The sequence below is a fragment of the Cupressus sempervirens genome, chromosome 5 (assembly GCF_028749045.1).
Source record: "Cupressus sempervirens isolate cs-2001-9-10 chromosome 5, ASM2874904v1, whole genome shotgun sequence".
Lineage (NCBI taxonomy): Eukaryota > Viridiplantae > Streptophyta > Pinopsida > Cupressales > Cupressaceae > Cupressus > Cupressus sempervirens.
In genome coordinates, this window is record NC_143122.1 from 57,876,177 (window position 1) to 57,899,202 (window position 23,026).

A 23,026-nucleotide genomic window follows, 5' to 3' on the forward strand; every position below is an offset into this window, starting at 1 on the left:
AATATTGTATATATTTTAACTGTCATATCGAAAGGCAAACATCTCATCATGTTGAAGGTCTAGTTCTTGGCTAAAAGGGAATGAGAATTCCCCATTTTTCAGTTTTTCCACTTGTGGATTCTATGTAGAATTGTAGGATTCCAATAGCATAGCATTGAATTGTACAAGAGGAGTATTGTCATTTACTTGTGAATTTTGATTCACCTCTTGATTACCATTGTAATACAAACCATCATTGTTAGGAAAATTTTGGCTATCTTCATACTGATTAATATTAGCATATTGCACGTTGTTTTTGTTGTTGTCAATAGGAATGCTTCCATTATTGGGACGAGTGTTCCATTATCAATTTTTCCTTTGGAAGCCATTGTTACAATCAGGAGGATTGAAGTTGTTTCCTCCACCATTGTTTCTTACATTGTTGTTGTCATTCCCATTGAAGTTCTTGTTGTAATTCTGACCAAAATTGTTGTTGTTGGAGCTAGCATTGTTTCTTTGGAAGTTTTTATTTTGTCCTTGTGACAATCTAAGACATGTCAACTCATTGTTCATTTGTGACATAGTCTTCTTCATTTGACCAAATTTTGAAATAAGATTGTTATCTATTTCCACAAGAACCATTGCTTTCTATTCAAAGAAAGCCATTTTTGGAGGCTCATACCCTGGATATGTTATTGCTTGAGTTTGTGGAGTGAGTGCCTACTATAACAGAATTGGGTTCCTAGGTATGAACTAGCTAGGAACCGTGGGTGCTCCCATGGGGTATGTTGGTATTGTAGGGACTCCTTGGGTTGGAAGCATCATTCCTCCTCCATTAGGATTGGCTTGCTTTGTGAATGTGATCACTTCTACAAAGACTTTATCCAATGTGTCGATATTTTCTAGAGGAAGTCTTCTCAGAAAGATCGTAGTAAGAGGGTCCATAGCATTCAAATAAATTTGAATAGCAGCTTCAACTAGTATGGTGTATGGCATTTCCAACTTGTGGTAGGCCATATGAAAGTGATGATTGAAGTGTGAAATTGTCTCAGTTGGGTCCTTTTTGATTGATATGAATTGTTGATGTATCATAGCTAGATTGATGAATGTTTTGAATTGTTCCAAAAACAATCCTGCTCTACCCTCATCATATCATCCTCTAGCCCTAGTGGCCCCTATACCTATGACCCTAGTGGCACCTATACCTATGGCCTTGGCAACATCTATACTTATGGCCCTTATGGTGGCCCCTATACTTCTCCTCAATACTATTCCATGCCTCATGATAAAGGAAAATGTCCTTCCTTTATACCAAATCCACAAAAAAATTCCTTGAGTTGGTTGTTACACCTTCTCAATTAATTATTATAGGACCACATTAAGAACACATTACACTTTGTGATAACATTAATCTTCTACCTTGCAACTTGAATAACTTTCCATAAGTGCAATATTATGACAAGCAAGACTAACTATATCATCATCAACATGTATTCTTCATATCCTAAACCTCGATTCTTAGAATAAAAATTCTACTAAGAGACATAAAATTTTTACTAGAACATGCCTTTGTAAACTCTATCTTAGAACAAACATCACCAAAACTTATATAACTTCTTCCAGACTTAACATTTCTTCACCTAATATTAATTGCATTTACTAGATACTTAGAAGGATCTCCCATAACCTTGGATAGTTAAAATACTCAACTATCCCTTCATACCAACTTGATCTTTTCATTGTTCTTCTATTAGATATCGTAGAAAACTTCTATTTTGACATCATTGACAAACATAGTCATGAATATAACATATCATAATGATAATGAACTAGTCATGTATCTATAATACTCCCCCATAAGAATATCATCAGCATTCATGCTTCCAACAACATCTCCCTTTGGAATTGATGGCAACATAGATGAAAAATATCTAATTCCAAGAATACCAACTACAAAAGATTGTTAACCATTCTTTTCAAATCCTCTTTATCAATCATTCTACCCCATTGATATACCTCAATGTTCTTTCTTTTTTCCTATGTTGTTCTTCTACCAAACATGCTGTACTTGTTCTTTTTTGTTTTTGCTTCTCCCCCACAATGTTTTTCCTTTTGATTGTTTTAATGCAGTACTTCTCCCCCATTCAACAACCATCAAACTCTGCAACAACTGATTCTTACTAGTTCAAGTGTCCAAAGACACCATTCAAGAAAGACATCCAACAAGAGTCTTAGATGACTTTGTCCATCACATTTACTCCCCCATATAGGAAGCATCAACATTCAATCAAGACAAGCAATGGTGCTTTGTTACACTTTATTGATGCATCCTTGCATCTTCTACTATAATTTAGGAAGGGGCATAAACCCTAACATACCTCGCAAACACTGAAAAGTCTCTTTGGAAAGAGTCTTAGAAAATATATCTACAATCTACTCTTTAATGCTCACATACTCCAATCTAAATTCCTTTTCTACAACTTTCTCTCTCAACATGTGATACTTGATAGAAATGTGTTTGGTCTTAGAATGAAACACTAGATTCTTAGACATATTTATTGTGCTTGTATTGTCACAATGTATGACAATAGGTTTACTAATTTCTATCCTTATATCCTTTAGCATCTACTTCATAAAAATAACTTGATTATTATTGTTTGTTGCTGCAACATATTATGCTTCTTCTATACTTTCTAAGGTACAATATTTCTTCTTGCTTAGCCAAGAAACTCATCTTCCTCCAAGAAAAAATGCTCCACCAATAGTTCTTTTTCTATCATCCATACTCTCTGCCCAATCAGAATCATCATAAGCACATAGAGTGAAATCATTAGACTTATCATACCACAATCTAAAATTTGGTGTTCCTTTTAGGTATCTAAATGTCCTTTTGATTGCTACATAATATGCTTCTCTAGGATCATCATTGAATCTTGCAACAATTCCAACTACATTTGCTATATCCAGCCTTGTGTGAGTCAGATATTACAAACCTCTAATAGTAGATCTATACTTCTTCTCAATAGTAGGTGTCTCATCCTCTATAAATAACTTATGTGTAGTTACAATACGTGTTCCAATAGGTTTACATGTTTCCAAACCAAACCTTTTTAGTAAATCCTTCAAATACTTAGTCTGAAAAATAAAGATTTCTCGTTTATCCTATACAATCTGCAATCCTAGAAAATATTTCATTTCTCCTATCATACTCATTTCAAATTTCTTCTTCATTTATTCTAATAACTTGTCACTTTCCTCATCATTTCCTCCAAATATGATATCATCAACAAATATTACCAAAATCATTAATCCATCATCAATTTCTTTCCAATTGAGATTGCTATTAGCCATACCTTTTCTATATCGAAGCTTTGTCAAATGCTTGTCCAACCTTGCATACCAAGTTCCAAGTGCTTGCTTCAAACCATACAATGCTTTCTTCAATATACATACTATGTCCTTGTCATCTATCAAATGACAACCTTTAGGCTATTCAATGTATACCTCTGCTTCAAGTTCTCCATTCAAAAATGCTAACTTGACATCCATATGATATACCTTGAATTTCTTGTATGTTTCATATGCTAAGAATAACCTTACTACTTCAATTCTAACAATAGGAGCATAGGTCTCATCATATTCTATTCCTTCTTGTTGTGAGTAACCTTTACATACCAATCTTTCTTTTTTCCTTACAACTTCACCTTGTTCATTCATCTTGCTCATGAATACCCATTTAGTTCCTATCACATTCTTATCTACTAGTTTGGGAATCAATTCCCATGTCTCATTCTTTACTATTTGATCCAATTCCTCTTTCATAGCTTGCTTCCAATATTCATCTTTACATGCTTCATTTGCATTCTTAGGTTCAACTTGAGATATCAAACATAGTTTTTCATTGACTCTGCTTCTTGTCACCACACCTTTACCTCTACTTTCAATGATCTACTTGGGTGGATGATTCTTTGTCACATTCCTACCCAAAGTAGGATTTTTTATCTCAACTCTTGGCTCTACTAAAGGTTCCAATCTTTGTTCCTACCTTGGATCTCCTTCATTCTATAAAATCATTTTTAGTCTTAAGAAATACTTCATCATTCCTTGGTTTAGTAACAACATCATCATTTGAATTGTAATCAACTATTCTTTCTTGTATCCTAAATTCTCATCAACTTTCACATTTTCACTTTCCATAATAGTCTTAGTTCTTTGATTATACCATCTTTAAGCCTATCTTTTTAATGAATAACAAAGAAACATACCTTCATAAATTCTAGCATAAAACTTACCAATATCATCATAGCTTTTGAGATAAGACTTACTGATAAAAGTTCTAAAATACTTAACTGTAGGCGAGTGACCAAACTATAGTTCATTAGGATTCTTGTTTGTGTCTTTCCTGACTTGTACTCTATGTAGAGTGTAGACTGCTATGTTCATAGTTTCTCTCCAAAACATCTTGGATACTTCATTCTCAGCTAACATAGCTCTTGCAACTTCGGTTACTGATATATTTCTTCTCTCTGATGTACCATTCTTTTCATGGGTTCTTGAAGCTGATAACTATCTTTTGATTCCATTTTCTTCACAAAAAATGTTAAACACATTTGAATTAAAATCTCGTCTATCTAATCTTAAACATTTAATCTTCATGCCTGATTCATTCTCAACTCTATTGTTGAATATCTTGAACTTATCAAATGCCTTTGATTTTTCTTTAAGAAATGCAACCCACATCATTCTAGAAAAGTCATCAAATAAAATCATAATATACCTTTCACCATAGAATCCTTTAGTCTTCATAGGACCACTAAGATCTATGTGTACAATTTCCAATTTTTCTATAGTAGTAAACTTCTTGTAGGGAAAAGAATTTTTTTTATGCTTTGCCAAAGCAGACTTCTTGAAAATTGTGTTAGAAAGTTTTATAATCTTAGGAAAATCTCTAACTACAAACATACTACTAGTCTTCACAATATTGTTAAATTTACTATAAAAAAATCTCTTATGCCATAGCCAACTGTCATCTACCTTTGTAACCAAACATGTCATTTTAGTAGGATTGAATTAAAATACATTACCTTTCCATCTTTGTCTCAGATTATGCATGCATTTTCTATAAACTATAATTTATAACCTTTATCCACTAGTTGTCGAACACTCGAAAGGTTTTGCTTCAAACCATCAACAAAATATATATCCTAAATGTTAGTTTTACCATCAAGAGTTATAGATCCAATACCTTTAACTCAACATGCTACATTTTTTCCAACTTTGACAATGCCTCCTTCCTAACTTTTGAAGTTAACAAACTTGTTCATATCACTAGTCATATGATGTGAACAACCACTATAAATTATCCAATCATATTTATTTTCAACCTATGATACCAAAGCTACTTTCTTTGGGCTTTCTTCTTTGATTGGTACAAATCCTATTTCATCATCACTAGCACTTATTGCTTGTTCATCATATTCATCTTCTTCATTTGCATATAGGCACTCTCTATCTCTTCTAGGTTTGTAATTTCCTTTATACATTTTCTCTCTTTTAGGAGACTTAGATGCATAATGACCAAATTCATTGCAAGTCCAACATTTAAACATTTTCTTACCATCTTTTTCTCTCCTTACCAAAAGGGCGACGCTATTGTTGGAACTGGCAGTTAACTATCAATGCACTTTTGAATTGTGGAGCTATGTACCTATGCACATGTGGACCTATATGAAAATGTAGATATATGGACCTATATACGTGCATGAAAATGTGGAGCTAGAGACCTGTAGACCTACAGACCTCGACGGGATCAAAATCTCAAAATTTTACTAAGTGTCAAAATTGAAATTCTAGCATCTGGGTTTTGTTCTTCTTCATCCCAAAGCTATGTTTTGATGTTTGCCCTTGAATTTCTCTATAATCTTAGTAATTTTAGCCACATCTAGAAGATCTAAAGCCTCATACTTGTCCTTGACCTTCTGTCTATAGTTGTCCACCTTAATTCGAGTCTCTATAAAGTCTTTGAGTTTGGTGTCCAACTCTAATAGTGCTTCTTCTATCCTAAAGGCTTGTCTAATATCTTCATCACTAGATGCTTCCTCTAATTTCTTCTTGAAATTATCCACTACTACCTCAACTAGCAATAGCTTCTCTCATTCTTCATCTTTAAAAATGTCAAAGCATGCATCACTGTACAACTTTTCTGCTTCCAAAATTTTCTCTCAGGCTTGGTAATTGAGGTGATGGATCTCCTTGTGTAACGTTTCCATCACTTTATTTCCATCCGCTATCTTATCTATCCAATCATCAATCAAGTCTAGCTCTTCTCTGGTATATACAACGATCAAAGTGCGGTACCTTTGTCCTTTTATAGCTTGTAGAGTCTACAAATCCTTGCTCCATGCCCATACTTCATCCATGATACTGAAGTCCTACCTCAAAATTACAATGATCTCATTCATGTTCTCCTACATAGCATGTAGTAACTTCAAATTCCCTGTGATTGTGGTAACACCTCTATCCTCAAGGATTTCTCGCCATTCCTGACAAGCTCTCAAAAATGGATTGAGGTGTACACCTTCCCCTTCTCTAAGAATGGTATTTAGAGTGTGCTCAGGGCACTTAGGATCAAGAGGACCAAAAAATTTGGCTAGATATCCCTTTAGGATCTCAACTTGCCTTTGAAGTGTTTGGAGTTCAATCTCATCTTGTTCCATGTACTTGAGAACCTCTTTGACTCCCATAGTCATCATCTATCAGGTTGAATCTTGTGTAGGCCTTCCTAACATGACATCCTTTACTTCATAATCCTTAAGGCTGACAGCTTCTACATCTGTACCTTCAAGAGGGAGAGCCACTTGTGTAAATAAATCCTACTTTCATATGGTAGTGACAAATCAAATGGCATTGCATCATGTAATAGAGACTCAAGTTTGTTCAAGATATCTACAATATCTACAATATCATCCTCTGTAGCACATAACAGAGGCTTAGCACTTCTCATTAACTCCTTTTGGAACTATCTTAGATTTTTTCTCTACGACCTTGGCTCTTGATGATGAAGGGGTGTGTTCAATGTTGTGATGACTCTTGTTTTATAGCTTTAGTCTCCATAGATCCTATAGCTTTCTCCTTAGCATCTTGGGAAGGCTATTATTCATATTCTATCATTTGTCCGTCTTTTGATGATCTATCACTTGTTTCTCTTTTGAACATAGAGGTGGGGGAGTTATTGAACCCTTATCTACCACTATAATCTGTGGTGGAGATGGAGGAGCAAGATTAGGAACCTATGTATTAGGCGGCATCTGCATCCAATCTTCCTATTCAAGTTCACCTATAGGGGTGTCTCTAATCTTATCTCCAACCAACTCTATACCCACAAGCATGAAATAAAAATCCTTCATGGAGAAAACATCCTCACCTCCTTCCCTTTTCTCATTCACTTAGTGTTGCACTTCATCTTCTAACAAATAAAGTTCTAATGGTTCAACTTGGGTGGATGGTGGGGTACTGGTGGCATTCTTTCTTCTTTCTAACTCTGTGGCTTTTACTAACTAAGTTCTTCTTTGTAGGGGTACCTATTCCTCCTCTTCTAACTCTATTTCTTCTTCCTCGAGAATAGTTTGAAGAATAGATGGATCAAGTACTAATCTCCTACTAATATTTTGCATTTTCTTCATCTTAATATTGATCTTCTTATGTTTCATGGGAATGGAAGGAGAAGGGGGCTCTTCTTGTACAAGAAGAATGGAGGCATTTGGAATTTTTCCCTCTTCTAGTTGGCTTGGCACAATAGGAGGCAACTAAGGTTCATCTTGGATTTGAGTAGCTCCAAAACCTTGGGACTCTTGTGAGCTCAATTCCTATTGATGATGAGACACATGTTCTGCAACCTATTTTGTCTGAATCCTCTTAGGAGAGGTTCTCTTCCTCTTTCCCTTCCTTTCTGGAGGGTGATAATATCCAACTAGGTGATCAAGCTGGTAGACTATCTCTAGCCTAATAGGAGGCTAGAGCACAAAGATAGTAATTTTTCCTTCTTTTACCCCTTTCTAGGTGAGCATGTGCATGGAAGATCATAGTATTAGGAATTGGATCAAGTGGAAATGGTTTCTTGATTCAATCCTTTGTCATTCTAATGGCATGTTTCACATGATGATTGATGTCATCTCCTTCTTCTCTATCAACCTCTATATTTAGAATGGGTCTTTCACTAACTTTATCTACATTGAATAGGGGATCCAGTAATTCTTTAGAGTCTTGTAGCCTTATTTGATCAAGGATATTCAAATGGAGAGCCTTTTCTACTAGATACAAAGTCATCCTACAATAGTCACTAATGCAGACATCGTAGTCATTTGTGGTAGTCATCCAATGATTTTTAATGGCATCCTCATGATGAAAGTCCTTTCTTGCTAGGATTTTCACCTTACCAACATTGTCAAAGTATGGCCGAGGAGAGTTGTGCTCTTCAATAGGATAGTTCTCCCATTCCCACTCAAAGGTCAGAATATCCTATTTTTGCTTCACTTGATACAGCCCAATGACCAATGACCATTCCTAGTAGGGTCTCTGTTGCCCCTTTATCTCCTCATAGGCTGACTCAATTTGCTTAAAGATCTCCAATAGCACCAACTTGTCACTTGGGTATCTCAAAAGATTCCTAGGATTGATAGATGCACCACCCACTTGAAGATACACGAATGTCTTGAACTGAATGAAGTAGGCTCCAAGAGCCATGATCTGTGCTTTGGCTTCATCAGCTAACCTCTTCCCATAGTCTCCCTCAATGAATCAGATGATCGCAAAGATAAATGCATCATTGACAATTCTATACTCCTTGCTCTGCATTGAGAGCTTCTTCTTCACCAATTGAGGGTAGACTATGTATGGCTAAACATTGGGGTCCTTCATACTGCCTTTCTTGTACAAACTAGGATAGTTTATTACCTTTGATGCAAGTAGGTACACCATGTAAGAAGTCATATAAAACTTCTTCTTGTCCTTCACTATCCTTAGTTTCTCAAACAAGTTTTCACCTAGTGTGGTGGCCCAATCCAATGGTATCCTTGCATGTTTGATGGTCTCAATGAAGTTGACCATGAATGTAGTGAGATGACTCACTGCATGTAAGCCCATGAATTTACTTAGGAGAATGATAGAGTATCCAATGTCATCCTTGATGTATCCTCGAGTCATATCCAATTTTTTGGTTATCTTTCCTTAAGGAGGCTTCTCAATGAGGTACAAGGATTATATAATGTCAATGGCCTCTTGCTGATGCTCCCTGTACCATCTCTCAGCCATTTCATAGGAAAGTCAGATGAACTAGTCTTCTTTTGGTATTTGGAAAACCTTCTTAATGTTATTAGGTCACAAATCCAATACCACTTCCCTTGTGACACTCTTGACCACCCTCTCATCAAGTACAAAGTGTTGTGATAGGGTCATGATTAATTCAGCTGACTATACTGACCTGGGATGTGATGCTGCACTCACTAATCTAGGACAGATCAATGTAGATACCAAAGTTGACCTCTCTATTAGCTTGTTGCAAATTCTCAAGAAATCTCCTAGATATGTGTGTCTGAGGTCAGTATCTTTGATCTCAGCATATTCATCATGGAATCTTGATTCTAAAGGTATGCCTTGGAACTTGAGTATGACTAGCTTTGGTGTTGCTCCAGATGTGGACACAATCTTTTAAGATACCTGCACATTGCAAGAAAAAATGTTAGTAGTCCATAGATAGCGTAAAAAGTTTAAACAAAAACATAAGTAAAAAAAAGGTCCCCTTTGGGTGATTTTATTATTTATTTTCATTTTTTTTTTAAATTATAATTTTTGAACATTTAAAATTTAATATTTCATTTTTAAACACATTTAACAAAATAAAATAACAAAAATAAAAAATTGCATGCACGTGGTGCCAAGGCCTGCATGCAGAGGCATGTGTACCACCAAGGGAACATGTGGGGTGTGTGACATCGGCATGCGCTGCCCAGCCTAAAAGACATGAAGGTGAGGGATGAAGGGCTCACTGCGTCGTGAGAAGAAGTGAATAAAAATGATGGGGAGAAGGGGGGAAAGAGGGGTTTTATAACCCCTCCCTCTCTGTGGACCAAGCAAAAAGGGTGTTGTGCCTTGGTGCACGAGTTGGTGCACGGTGTGCACCTTGCTTGCAGGTGGGTGAGCACACATACTTTTAAAAAAAAAAATTGCATTTCAACTTTTTGAGTTTTCTAATTTTTTTGTGATTTTTTAATTTTCTTTTTTTTTGTGTCTTTTCAATTTTTGACTCTAAAATTCTAACTTTAAACCAAATTTTCTTCTCTTGACTCTCAAACTATGAGTTTGAGAGTTGAAAAAGTAGGGGGTCCCCATTCCTAGTGAGGAATGGGGTATGTGTTGTGGACACCACAATAGAATGCCACCTAAAAATTTCTACCAAACGAAAAAAAAAAACTTTTATTTTAAAATATAAAACTCTAAACTCACACACACAGACACACACACACACACACACACACACAAACATTTTAGATTTCATATTTTAACCATATTACATGTTGTCTTCCCATCACCACTAGACTTAATGTTGCAGTACAATTTTACATTAATAATGTTGCATGATATCTTCCTGTCGCATATATGCTCCTACACCAAGTGAGGATGATGTGGAAGAAATCATTTTCAAAAGGCCTCCACCTACATTTTAGGAAAAGTTTAAGGAAATTGAAGGAGTTAGAATGGAAAATTTCAAGTCTCTCAGATATTAAACTAGGAGTGCAGATGAGAAGAAGCAAGTTGAAGACATGATGATGTCAAAAATAGGTAAATGGAAATACTTTCTTGATCAACTTGTACAAAAAATTCCCAATTAGCTTATGTAAGAAATCAAGCCAAGATGGGAAAATTCTAAGAATACTACAAAGGATATATTTAAATAGACTTTTAGGCAGCACATGTCAAGTCTTAGAGACAAAGAGGTGAAAGAATCCATGAAGAAAAATGAGGAAAAGCTCACTCTAAAATTCAACACATGCATGATATTGGTAAATGACATTGAGCATGTGGTGAAGACAGATACAACTACATGGAAGAATGTTTACAAACTTCATCAACTGAGTGATTTTGTTCTTCATGTTAGTGATGAAGATGAAAAGAAAGATAATGACAATAATGGTGAAGAAGATATAGGTACAAAAGATGTAAATCTGCATGATGAGAAGCAAGAACAGGAAGCTACAAAGGAGAATCTCCATGAGATTCAAAGTATTGAGGAAACTAACCTAGAGAATATTGTAGTAACAGTAATGGCCTCATTTCCTCATTCTCTAAGAAAAGTATTAATTCCATCAAGATCATACAAAGCTTATGCCAAGTTGGTTATGGAAACCACTACAACACCATACACCCAACCAATATTTTCACCTATTTAGCTGAGTACCATATTGACTAAAGTGATCAACACTTTATCTACCAAGCAGCTAGTGCCTCCACCACCATCATATTTGGTAATGCAACAACAAGATATTTTTGTTGTTAGTGCAATATCTACTTTTTTTGCTAGACCTTCTATTTCTACTATTTTTACTTACATTCCAAATGTGTTAGTAACAAGTACAAGGATAGTTGACAACAAATCTCAACTGAGTACTAAAGTTTCAAATAAGGTTAAACATAAAGAAGAATACATTGATCTAGATGAGGATATAGCTATCTTGAATTGAGATATCTCTACTCTAAATCCTAATCATATGAACATTATGGGTGAACTATTGCAAAAGAGATCTAAGAAACAAAGGCTTAGAGAAGAGAAAAGTAGAGAAAACCAAGTGCTTGAAGATGTAACGAACATATTTCTAGATGCACTAAGTATTGAGGTTGATAGTATACAACCTATTTTCATTAAATTAGTAGAATTTGTCCAAAAATTCAATGAATATCTAGATGGACAAGAAAAGTTGCTACAAAGAGTAGAGAGGAAATTTGAGAATGAGGTATTGGAACAAGTAGCTTAGAAAATTTCTATACATCAAGCGTAATTGTCTACTACTCTTAGCTCATTGGAAACCTCTGCAAATAATGCAACTTCATTTGTTATCAAGTTATGTGATACATCTATCTTCACCCATGGAATCAAAGATAAATTTTATAAGATAGATGAAGACTCAAATGCAAGTGCACACTAGTTGTCGCTTAACCCATGCTACAGTTCTGCTCACTACTCAAAGATCAAATTTTTGACTAATTTGCAAGTAGAATTATTAAGGAAAGAAGCTAGGATTAGGGCCACACTTTTAGACATCCAAGGCATGACTCTTTCAAACATGGATACAATGCAAAAATACATTGCACATGCTAAAAATCTCATCCATGATAATAACTTCTCAATAGCTGATCACATGATAGAGTTATCAACAGAAGTATATATTGCATGTCATGCAAGCAAGGTGTTATAGGAAAATTGGGATAAGACCATGGCATTGATTTTGAAGGTACACTCTAACTTTCTATCACATTTTGGCATTACCATGTAGCATACATCTTTGGCATTTATGTCAAATAGGGGGAGAAGTAAAGTATAAGATGATATATATATATATATATATATATATATATATATATATATATATCAGGGGGGGATATATGAACATTGAGCAGAAGCATAATATGTGTATAATATGTGATATATGTATGGGGGAGAAGCATAATATTATACAAATACATGTAAAGATAATTAGAAAACATCTTTTACAAATGCAATTTTGAAAAATCTCAAAACATAATATCTTATCGAGTTGAAGACATGGGATGGAGATAAAAGAATGTTTTAGACTTGAAATGTTGAGCATCCAGTTTTGGATTGATAAGTTTTTTTGTCACTAATGCCAAATGGGGAAATTTTTGACATTAAGGTCAAGTTTGTTTATTAATTACTCCCACTTATTCAATTAGTTAAGCTACTATCGAGCATATCTTTTAGTTTTTAGTGTTAACCAAGTGCTACAATTACTATAGAGCAATACAGTCATTACCAAGTTCTACAATTGCTACAAAATTCCAAAATTAGTACTTAGTTCATGTCTAATAGTATCTACCAAGTTGATCAATGATAATGTAAACCTAGCTTCATAGTATTAACCAAGTTGCATAGTGTCAACCGTGGTCTCCAGTGTCTACCGAGCTCATAGTTTCAATGATGTGAATCTAGTGTTAACCAAGCCAAGGAGTGTCAACCAAGTGATTCAATTTATACCAAGCTTGTAGTGTTAGTGTTGACCAATCCATGTAGTGTCAACCAAGTGATTCAGTTTATATGTCAAGTTTTGCAGTGTTCACTGAGTCACCAATGTTGACTAAGTTCAAAATAGTATGAAATGATTAGTATGAACTAAGCTTCTACATCTACTAAGAGAATGATGATGTCGAGTGTTGACAATAGTTTTCGAGTATCAAAACCTCATCGAGTTTGTCTTCAAAACTCGAGTGCTAGCAGTTGAGCCAACTTTATGATCTTTGATAGAAATATATGTTGTAGCCAACTTTTATGAATTGTGTTTTGGATTGGTATATACGTAATGTATTGCATCATATCCACATAACATGTAAGATTTAATGATGTGAATATAGAGATTAGAAGTGTGAAGTGAAAAGGCTATAAGTAGTATAAGGAGTAGCAAATATTTATCTATCACAACAAGGTGATCTTCACATTTCAAAGGAATCTCAACTAGTAAATTAGAGTTGTAGATTAGAGATCAACTACTGGTTCATCCTAATAGATGTATTAGTTACTTAATAGTCCTTTTCAAATCTCTTTATTGAGTGCATACTTCATTGTGTGTTTTGTAAATCCTTTAACAAGGTGGACCTAGTAGTCATTACTCCTAACAGGGTAGATCATCAGAAGTGATCAATTGTAAGCCTTAACTAGCCAATTTTATACTATGGTACTAAAGCTTGTGGGTATCATCCCCACGCTAGTTTTACTTTCTATTTGGAAGGTTTCTAGGTCCCCATATCTTGTGTCAATGTGTTATGAATGTTTTACTACTTTCAGTCTTTCATGCATGCAATTAGATTAGAATATATATGAAAGATTAATTGGTGAAATAATATTCAGTTTTATTGTTTCCTAATTCACCCCTCCCCTTTCAGTAACCTAGCCTATCCTATATTTCTAACATTACATATCTCTTCTCTATTTGAATAAAATCATAGAGCTATAAGGGCACTGAGATCAAAAGGGCATGCAAATTATAACACAAGGGCATCACAATGAAAAGCACTGATCACAATGACACAACAATGTTCAGAGCTCTCCACCCTCATTTAGAGCTCTGCACCTCTTTTGCACGTAGCTCCATAATCGATCAAAATAAATGTGGAATGATCTCATATTTTTTCTATATATAATCACCCCAACATCGCAATATATGATTCCAATATTGGTATTGTGACAATGTCAAAGACAATTGCAAAAAAAAAACATGAAAATTACCCACGTATTACACTATCATTGCAAATTGACCCCAAATTTTGTAGTGAGATCGGGAAATGGGCTACCGCTACTTAGAGTATTAAAGGGAGTATTAATATTAATTCCCTTCTTAATGGTTTATTTGTTTTCTCCTTCATAGTTAAGGAGGATTTTTCTTTTGTTCTCATGAATGGGTCATGATCCTTGGGATCTAACACGAGGAACATTCTAAACAATTGTAAGTGAAAAACTAAACTCAATCCAACTATGGATTTGGGAGCTTCTACATTGATGTGGATTAGGCTCCTAGAAATACCTTTGGATTTCTCTAATATTAAGATTTTTAGAGGTATTGTAAAATATTTTGGGTCCTAAGTGTCAGTGCATAAAGTTACCCAAACAATATCTCACCTTTTTTTGCAAGGATTTGTGTCATGTTATGGAGAAGAAGACTCTTCCTACGACAATCACTTTAGACTCTAAGTTGAGATCCTATGTTCAACCCCTAGTCTTTGAAAGAGTGGATTTTTTCTATGTAAACTATAAAAGATATGGCCACATGGACCTATCTTTCCCTTCTTTTACCTCCAATAAGGAGAGGGCTCCCAAGGGTATTGTGACTAATAATGTAGGTCCTAAGAACTCCTCTCTATAAATAGAGGTTATTTCTTAAAGAACATGCTCATCCCCTCTTGTATTCAAGGTTGTTCCTAAGGTCTTTAAGCTTCCTTTGTTTGGAAAAGGCCCTCTCCCCACCCAACTTAGAAAAGAATTATGGATGAGATAGTGAACTCTCTCCTCCCTTCCTCATCCTCATCAGGTTTGGAGTATCCCATCCCCTCTTTTAGTGACAACTCTTTTATCTCAATGGTGTTGGCCAATGATCCCTCAATTCAAATGGTAATAAATTGTTGCACCCTATTCCTTTAAGAGATAGCTTTCCTAATGCCCTTTGGGATGCCAACTTTTTCACAGAGGGAGACCTTCTTATGGAATATTAGTGGATGAAAAATGATAAGAAGAAATAAAAAAAAGTATAGACTTGATGTCAAAAAGAGGAACATGGTAGGACTATTTGCAAGTATAGTTGTCAATTCTAAGCCCAAAGGACATCAACTAGGGAGCTTGAGGTCTTCTTTAAAAGTGAGGGGTCAACTTGTAATGATTAAGGATTAATTCTTTATATGTTGTCATCCATGCTTGGATGTCTATGAAAATTGGAGCAATTTATTTTTATCTTATTATGGTCATAATTCTATCATCAAAACTTAGGGGTTTTAAAAATCACCTAAAGAAAAATATATGTTGAAGTACCATCTTCAGGATCTTAAGGTAGATATTCTTCTTATACATGAAAATAAAATGTGTAGAGAAGTTATGGAGAGTGTAGTGAAATTTTTTTCGCCTAGAGCTTGTCGAATTTCTCAAGACTCTCAAGGTGTGTCAAGTGGTTTAGCCAAAATTTGAAGTGCAGGAAAGTTGTCAAGTAATCTTATAAAATTCTCTTGTACCTCTATTAATACTAAGTTCCATGATCTATCCTCTGGGTGTTCATGGAATTCTTGAATACAATCATTCAGTTGTATGTCATCTTTGATGTAACAAAAATGTCAAGTCTTTACTAAGAAATTAGTGTCAATCAAGTTCACTTAGGTGTTGAAAGAAGTTTCATGTGTATGTCGAGTGTTTCAGGAAATATAGTATAGAACCACTATTAACTGAGTTCACTCAATTACCAAAGGAAGTTGGCATGGAACTAGTATTAACCAAGATCACTCGATTACCAAAGGAAGTCTGAAGGAAAACCTTTTCTATGTTAGTGTTGGTAGAATTGGGTTGACTAACAAAGGATTTTCTTGTATCAATATATTTGATTTAATAGTTTTGTTGGTTAGTTCTAGTTGACTCATGGGATGAGTTCTATTTGTTTGAAAGTGTATTCAATCCAAACTAACAAGGTAAATCATATAAGTATAAGGTCAAGTTGAGGATTGAATTTTGAAGAAGCATGGGATTGAAAATATAAATCAAGGAAGCAAATTGGAAGAATATTAGAGTATCTGAGTTGACCAAGCTACAAAGAACATTCTGATCAAGGAGGATCTAGTAATCAATCTAGAATAGATATTTGAAATTAGCAAAGACATTTTCATCAACAATCAGGTCAAGTCATTGTTACTCTAATAATTGTAGCAATGAGTCAAAACTCATAACAGAGATAGCCTAATATCTATTTTCCAAATCCTCTAACAAGGTGGCATTTCTAGATTGAAGTGTCTAAAGACCTCTAACAAGGCCACTACTAACTAAGTGAACTAAATACTTTAACAAGATCACAACTAGTAGTGTGTTTTATAACATTTAACATGGTTGGATCTTAATAGGGCTCACTTCAGAAGAGTGAAAAATAGTAACTGGTTATAGTTAGTGGTTTTCCCAAATTGGGATTCCATGTTAAATCTTGATGTCTCTTGTGTTCATGTTATTTTCTTTATGATTCTGCAACTAAGTTAATAAAGGTCAAACATACTAAAAATATTAAGAATTATTTATTCTAGTGTTTGTAGAGTGATAATAATTCTTAGTGTAAATTGAGTGTTCTTGTGTTAACTAAGTTACACCAGCATTTCAGTTTTAACAAAGCTTGGTTTTGCATTGTATTGACATCTTAAGAGATATTGGATTTGTTTTTGTGGTAATTTATTCACCCCTCCCCTCTTAGTTACTCTTGTTATATTTTCAACAATTGATATTAGAGATTTTGGTGCTAGTAGGGAAGGTTTCAAGGACCTAAGGTAAAGATCAAGATTTTCTTATAGGAGGGAGATTATTTGAACAAAGATAACTTCCAAGCATGAAAAGAACTCATGAAGATCCATTTGGAAACCATTGGTGACACAAGCCAAAAATATCTGGAGAAAAAATATGTGGCACTTATAAGAACCTTGATTGTGGATTAGATTATGGAAAAGAAGAACCATAACATAATGATAATTGACATTGCTTCCACTCTCAATTATGCTAAATTTAATGAAGTAAAAGACTATACTACTACTCATGAAATGTGGAAGAAGATGAAATATATCTATGGAGGTAATGAAAATGTGAGGAGAACTAATGTAGAAAGTCTTAGAGGTCAGTTCGATCAAATGAAGATGAGAAAATTGCATGGTATAGTAAAAGAATCAATGCTAGTGTGAGTGCAATCAGAGGCTTGGGTGGGAAAATTTATGATGTAATAATAGTCAGAAAGGTACTTGTTGTCACAAAAAATTTCACTCGTGCCTAAAGTTTGACCTAAAGGAAACCTTGTGAAAGATGGAAGAAATCTCCAAGTTTTGGAACTTGAACAATGAGATTGAGTCTCCAAAGAAGGAAAACTTCCTCACTATTAGGATGCACCTAACTACTTCTTTGAAGGAAAAGGGTGAAGGAAATGCATGAAATCAAACTAGCTAGTCCAATCTAGAGGAGTGATACACCAAATAGTATGCTCAGTCTTATCTCTACCTAGAACTGCATAGTTCATCAATATAATCCCAAAGTATAGAGATTCAATATTTTCTTTAACTCAACTATTACATAAAGATCAAAAACTAGTAATATGTTATAAGGAACTTCACTCTATTTCATTCAAAGGCAAATAGATATAACATATAACTTGAAGAATGAAAGAAACACATTAATAGAAGGAAAGAAGATTTTGCACATGTATTAATGGAAGAAAGAGGTAGAACATAGTGTTTACACTAATTTAGTATGCAAGTAAACACTTAACTTAATGAAACAAAAGCATTAACATTAACTAAATTAACATAAACCTCAAGATAGACAAAGAGAAGCCCTCAAATGAGAATATGAGCCATTAAGGGGCTCTCTCAATGAGATTGTTCTCTTGATTTATAGATGTGTCTAATTTGGATATGGATTTAGGATCTATGCTCAAGGTACTCAAACTAGCTTCAATGGATTCTTGGAAATTGGATGTGGATGGATGGATTTTTGATGTAAAAACGTGATCTCAAAAATGGCATTATGGTTTTACTTCATGATCAAAATGGCATTAGTTTGTTACTATGGATGATTGTGTTAAAATGGCTTGGGAGAGGATTCCTTAAATAGGCAAAGGGCTTGAGGGATCAAAGGCTAGGATGCAAGGATGGAAGAAAGTTTATGGAAGGTTTAGATTGAATGAGAGGAGAGCACATGGATTGTGCTTCTTTATAGCCAACTAGAGAGTGACACATGTCACAAGGTCATTGGTTAGAGCAAGAGGGGTTGAGGGGTCAATCAAAGGAGGCTCAAAGCTCATAAAGACCTCATAATGGTTTGTAAGAGCAATAAATGGGCTTGTAAGCATCATTTATGTCTTTGTGGGCTTCATAAAGTTTTATGGTTGGGATATTTATGAGAGAGTTGAGATATTTTGACTTGGGTTGGATTAAGAAAGTCTTAAGCTTGACTTAGGAATGTGCAAATGATTAAGGCTTGGATTAGGCTTGGGTTAAGATTAGATTAGGCTTGTTAGAGCTGAGCAAGTGGATGGCATTTAATGAGGGTGGGTGAAGGAGGAGATATTTGATGGCTTTGCCTTGGGTCAGCAAGTCTTAACCCATGTTTACAGAATGTGACAAGGTTAGGGGGGGGATTAGAATTAGGGTCAAAGATAAGGATTGACATCTTCTAGATGAGTCTAGGCTTTGGATGAGGATGAAGACTTTCTAGAAGAGTCTAGAACTTCCTAGGATGAGGATAAATAAGGTTTTTAGGAAATAAATAAAGTTTTATTTATTTCAAGGGTTTGGGTTGAGGAGATATTTATTAAAATATTTTTAATAAACATGAAGATTAATATTTAATCTTAATTAAATATTTTGAGTTGGGATTAGGGGTAGGAAATGATGGGATTAGCCATTAATCAAAATTAAAGAAGGATTAGAAGATTTTGGAAGATGTTAGTGGTCTTAAAGAAATTGACCAAGTTTTGGGCAAAAAATAAATAAATTATTTATTTTGGGATTTTTGGTTAATTTATTAATTAAATAATTAATAAATAAGGAAATAATGTTTAAATAAGATTTAAACATTTTTGGGAGGGATTCCTTAATTAAATATTTTTAATTAAGATAAAGGGATTTAATGGCTTAAAAATAAATAAATAAATTAAATAATTAATTAATTAATAAATGATGATGTCATCAGGAACTTTTTAGAAAATAAAAATACTTTATTTTCTAAAATATTTTTAGGTGTCTACATTTTGCCCCTCTTTGACATAGTGTTGAAACAACACTATTTCAAAGAAGTTCAGATATAAATGACATGGAGATGACTTTATGGAGCAACACAGTTGCCCCAGTCTCAGGTAGAAGAGAGAGAATGGACTACATGATGCCCCCTCAAGAAGGTGGCGAGGAGAGAAAATGAGGCTCAACAGTTTCTGGAAAAATATAAGAATTCAGGATGAGCAAGGGGACTCAGATTGGCAAAGAGAAGGGGCTAAATTAGCTCAAACTCTCACTATGGGAGAATGATAAAGGGAGAATGAGAGGCACAAGAGTAAATAAGCTTAAGACTTTAGGGAAGATGGAGGATGAAGGAGCGGAGCACCATAAAAAGGAATCCAAGATAAGGGAAGGGATGATGGGATGAGATAAAGCTAAGGCAACAAGATTTCAAAGAGTCAGATTGATGGAAGATGGGTGTTAGAGATCCCTAAGACTAGGATTGTGGATCCCTAAAGCTAAGAGTGATGATTGATTCTAAGAGATACGATTGCACAAGCTAGGGTAGGAGATAGATGCTGGATATAGATGTGGGATAATGGAGATGAAGCGAATCCATTGAAGCTTTTTGAGTGGGGGGATACTTCAAAGAGAAGTACCACCATGTAGTTGAGCACTAGATTTTCTATAAGACTGTTGGTTAATTGCCAAGGGTACCAAGAACATCAAGGCCTTTTCACCAACTGCCTAGAGGACTAACGGACTAACTCAAAACAAACATGCAAGGATTTCCCCAATAGCACACATGAAACCCTAAGGAAACTATGTGGAACCGACACTAGGTAACCCACAAGAAGAAAAGAAAAACAAATGAAAGACTTGATCAAAACCTTATGCTCAGATTTCCCCATTTGCAGCATACCATTATATGAAAGATCATGGAAACCGTGAGGAGGGAACAAGGATATTGCTTGGAAAAGATACTTCAAGATCTAAAAGGGAAGATTCCAAATCAAAAGAAAGAAAAAATCCAAAAGAGAATTGTTTGCCAATGAGATGGGTAGGACGAGGTACTAATGGACCAAGATCAAACATGAGGAAAGATATATCCTACAAGGATCTAACGGAGAGCACCTAAGCTGGTGGATTTGGATTAGTGATGCACTTGGAAAGATGAACTAAGAAGGATAAAACTTTGGTGATAGGAGATCTAGCTAAAGGATGCATTTGGAATAGCTAACCAAGGGTTGTGCGATGTGTGCAAGATGCTGATCAAGGATGAACTGACACAAAAGTTGGATAGATACAATGGTACTAAGCTAAAGAGGATGTACAAGCTGACAGACCAAGATATGTTACAAATATACAAGGTTGTTCATGTTTTTGTTTTTGTGAGATGGAAATGTTTTAGAGTGTGTTGGATGGATAGTTGGATAATTTGATGGTTTTGTGAAAAGCTTAAGGAAAATGGGATTCTTTGTGTGCATGTGATAAGATACAAACTAAGATACAAGCTTTGGCATATAATGCAAGTTGGAATATGGTACAAGTTTTGGACAAGATTTGGATGTACAAGGTATGGTACAAGATTTACAAGGTATAATGCAAGCTTTGGTAAAAGATTTACAAGTTGAGGTACAAGATTTATAAGTTGTACAAGAGGTATTTACAAGCTTCATTAGATGTTGGATATTTGGTTGGAACACCAAGGAAACAAGCAAGTGTTTTATGGGATGGTGAGTGGATGGATGAGGGATAGGATAGTGATAGATAATGGATTAGTCTTACTACACAAGGTGCCTAAATTACCAGATTTTTACCAAGGTACCTATCCAAGGCACTTGAATTGCCAAGTTTTCACCATTGGATGCTTATTTCTCTTTACTATTTTTTTTAATTTTTCAAAAGCTGGGTATACCAAGGTTCTTCAAGCATAGAACTTCTTGAGATGAATGATGTTAGTAGAATCATTCAAGAGTTCTCTTTTCGGTGTAGATAGCTGATAGGCTTCAGAGCCAAAGGAGGCAGTGACAACATAAGAACCAAGCCATGTAGGTTCAAACTTGCCTTTCTTTTCTCGATCGGCTTGGACTTTCATATTTTCTTTGAGGACCATGTCGCTTAAATGAAAGTGTCGAGGAAGCACCTTCTCATTGAAGTTCCTTTTGAGATGAGATTGATAGACTGTGAGGTGATCATAGGCGTGTTGTTGCTTCTTGTCTAGGAGATCTAGCTGGGTGAGCCGAGTGACTTTGTATTCTTCATCTAATATTTTCCCTCGCAAAGATATGCGAAGGGAGGGAAGTTCAACCTCTATGAGTAGTATTGCTTCGGCACCATCGACTAGGGAGTATAGAGTTTTTCCTGTGGATGTATGGAAGGAGGTTCGATAGGCCCATAGGGCTAGATTTATTTGTAGGTGCCAATTACGGACGAAATCATTGACAACTTTCTTTAGGATTTTGAGGATATTAGAGTTAGTTGCCTCTGCCTGGCTATTACCTTGTGGGAAATATGGGCTAGAAAAGCAGTGATGGATGTGGAGGGAAGTGCATAATTCTTCCATGTTGAGATTTTCAAAGTTACCTCCGTGGTCGGTGAAGATGGTGGATGGGATGTCGAAGCGGCAAACAATGTGGTACAAGATGAACTTGGAGACCTAAACTCCTATAGTTGAGACTAGGGGGACTACTTCCACCCATTTAGTGAAATAGTCTATAGTTGTTATTATCCATTTATGTCCATTAGATGAGAGAGGTGTGATAGTTTCAACTAGATCAAGGCTCCAACATGCAAAGGGCCAAGGTGGTGCAATAGGCTATAGATCTTGTGCTAGAGCGTGCACAAGATTTGCATGTTGCTGACATGGGAGACATTTTTTGACAAAGTCATAGGAGTCTTCTTCGATGGTAGGCCAATAGTAGCCTACTCTAAGGATTTTTTGCACTAGGAAAATACCACTCATGTGGGCACTGCAAGTCTAGAATGTACTTCTTTTAAGGCCATTGCAGCCTCATTTTGGTCTAAACACCTAGAGAGAGTATCATGATAACCCCAACAATATAGGGTATTGGCTATGATGACATAGTGGGATGATTTTTGGATGAGGTTTTGGCATCAGGTTCGTGTGAGGTGAGGGGATATGATACCATTTTTAAGGTAAGAATGGATTTCATGGTACCAAGGGGATTGGAGACCAACCAAGATGCAAACACAATTTGAATCCTCATTCACATAGGTGGGTGTGAGGAGCTGGTCGACTAAAAACTCATACTATGTAGCTGCTTGGGGAATTTCCAAGAGCGATCCGATAGTAGCCATAGCGTCTGCTACT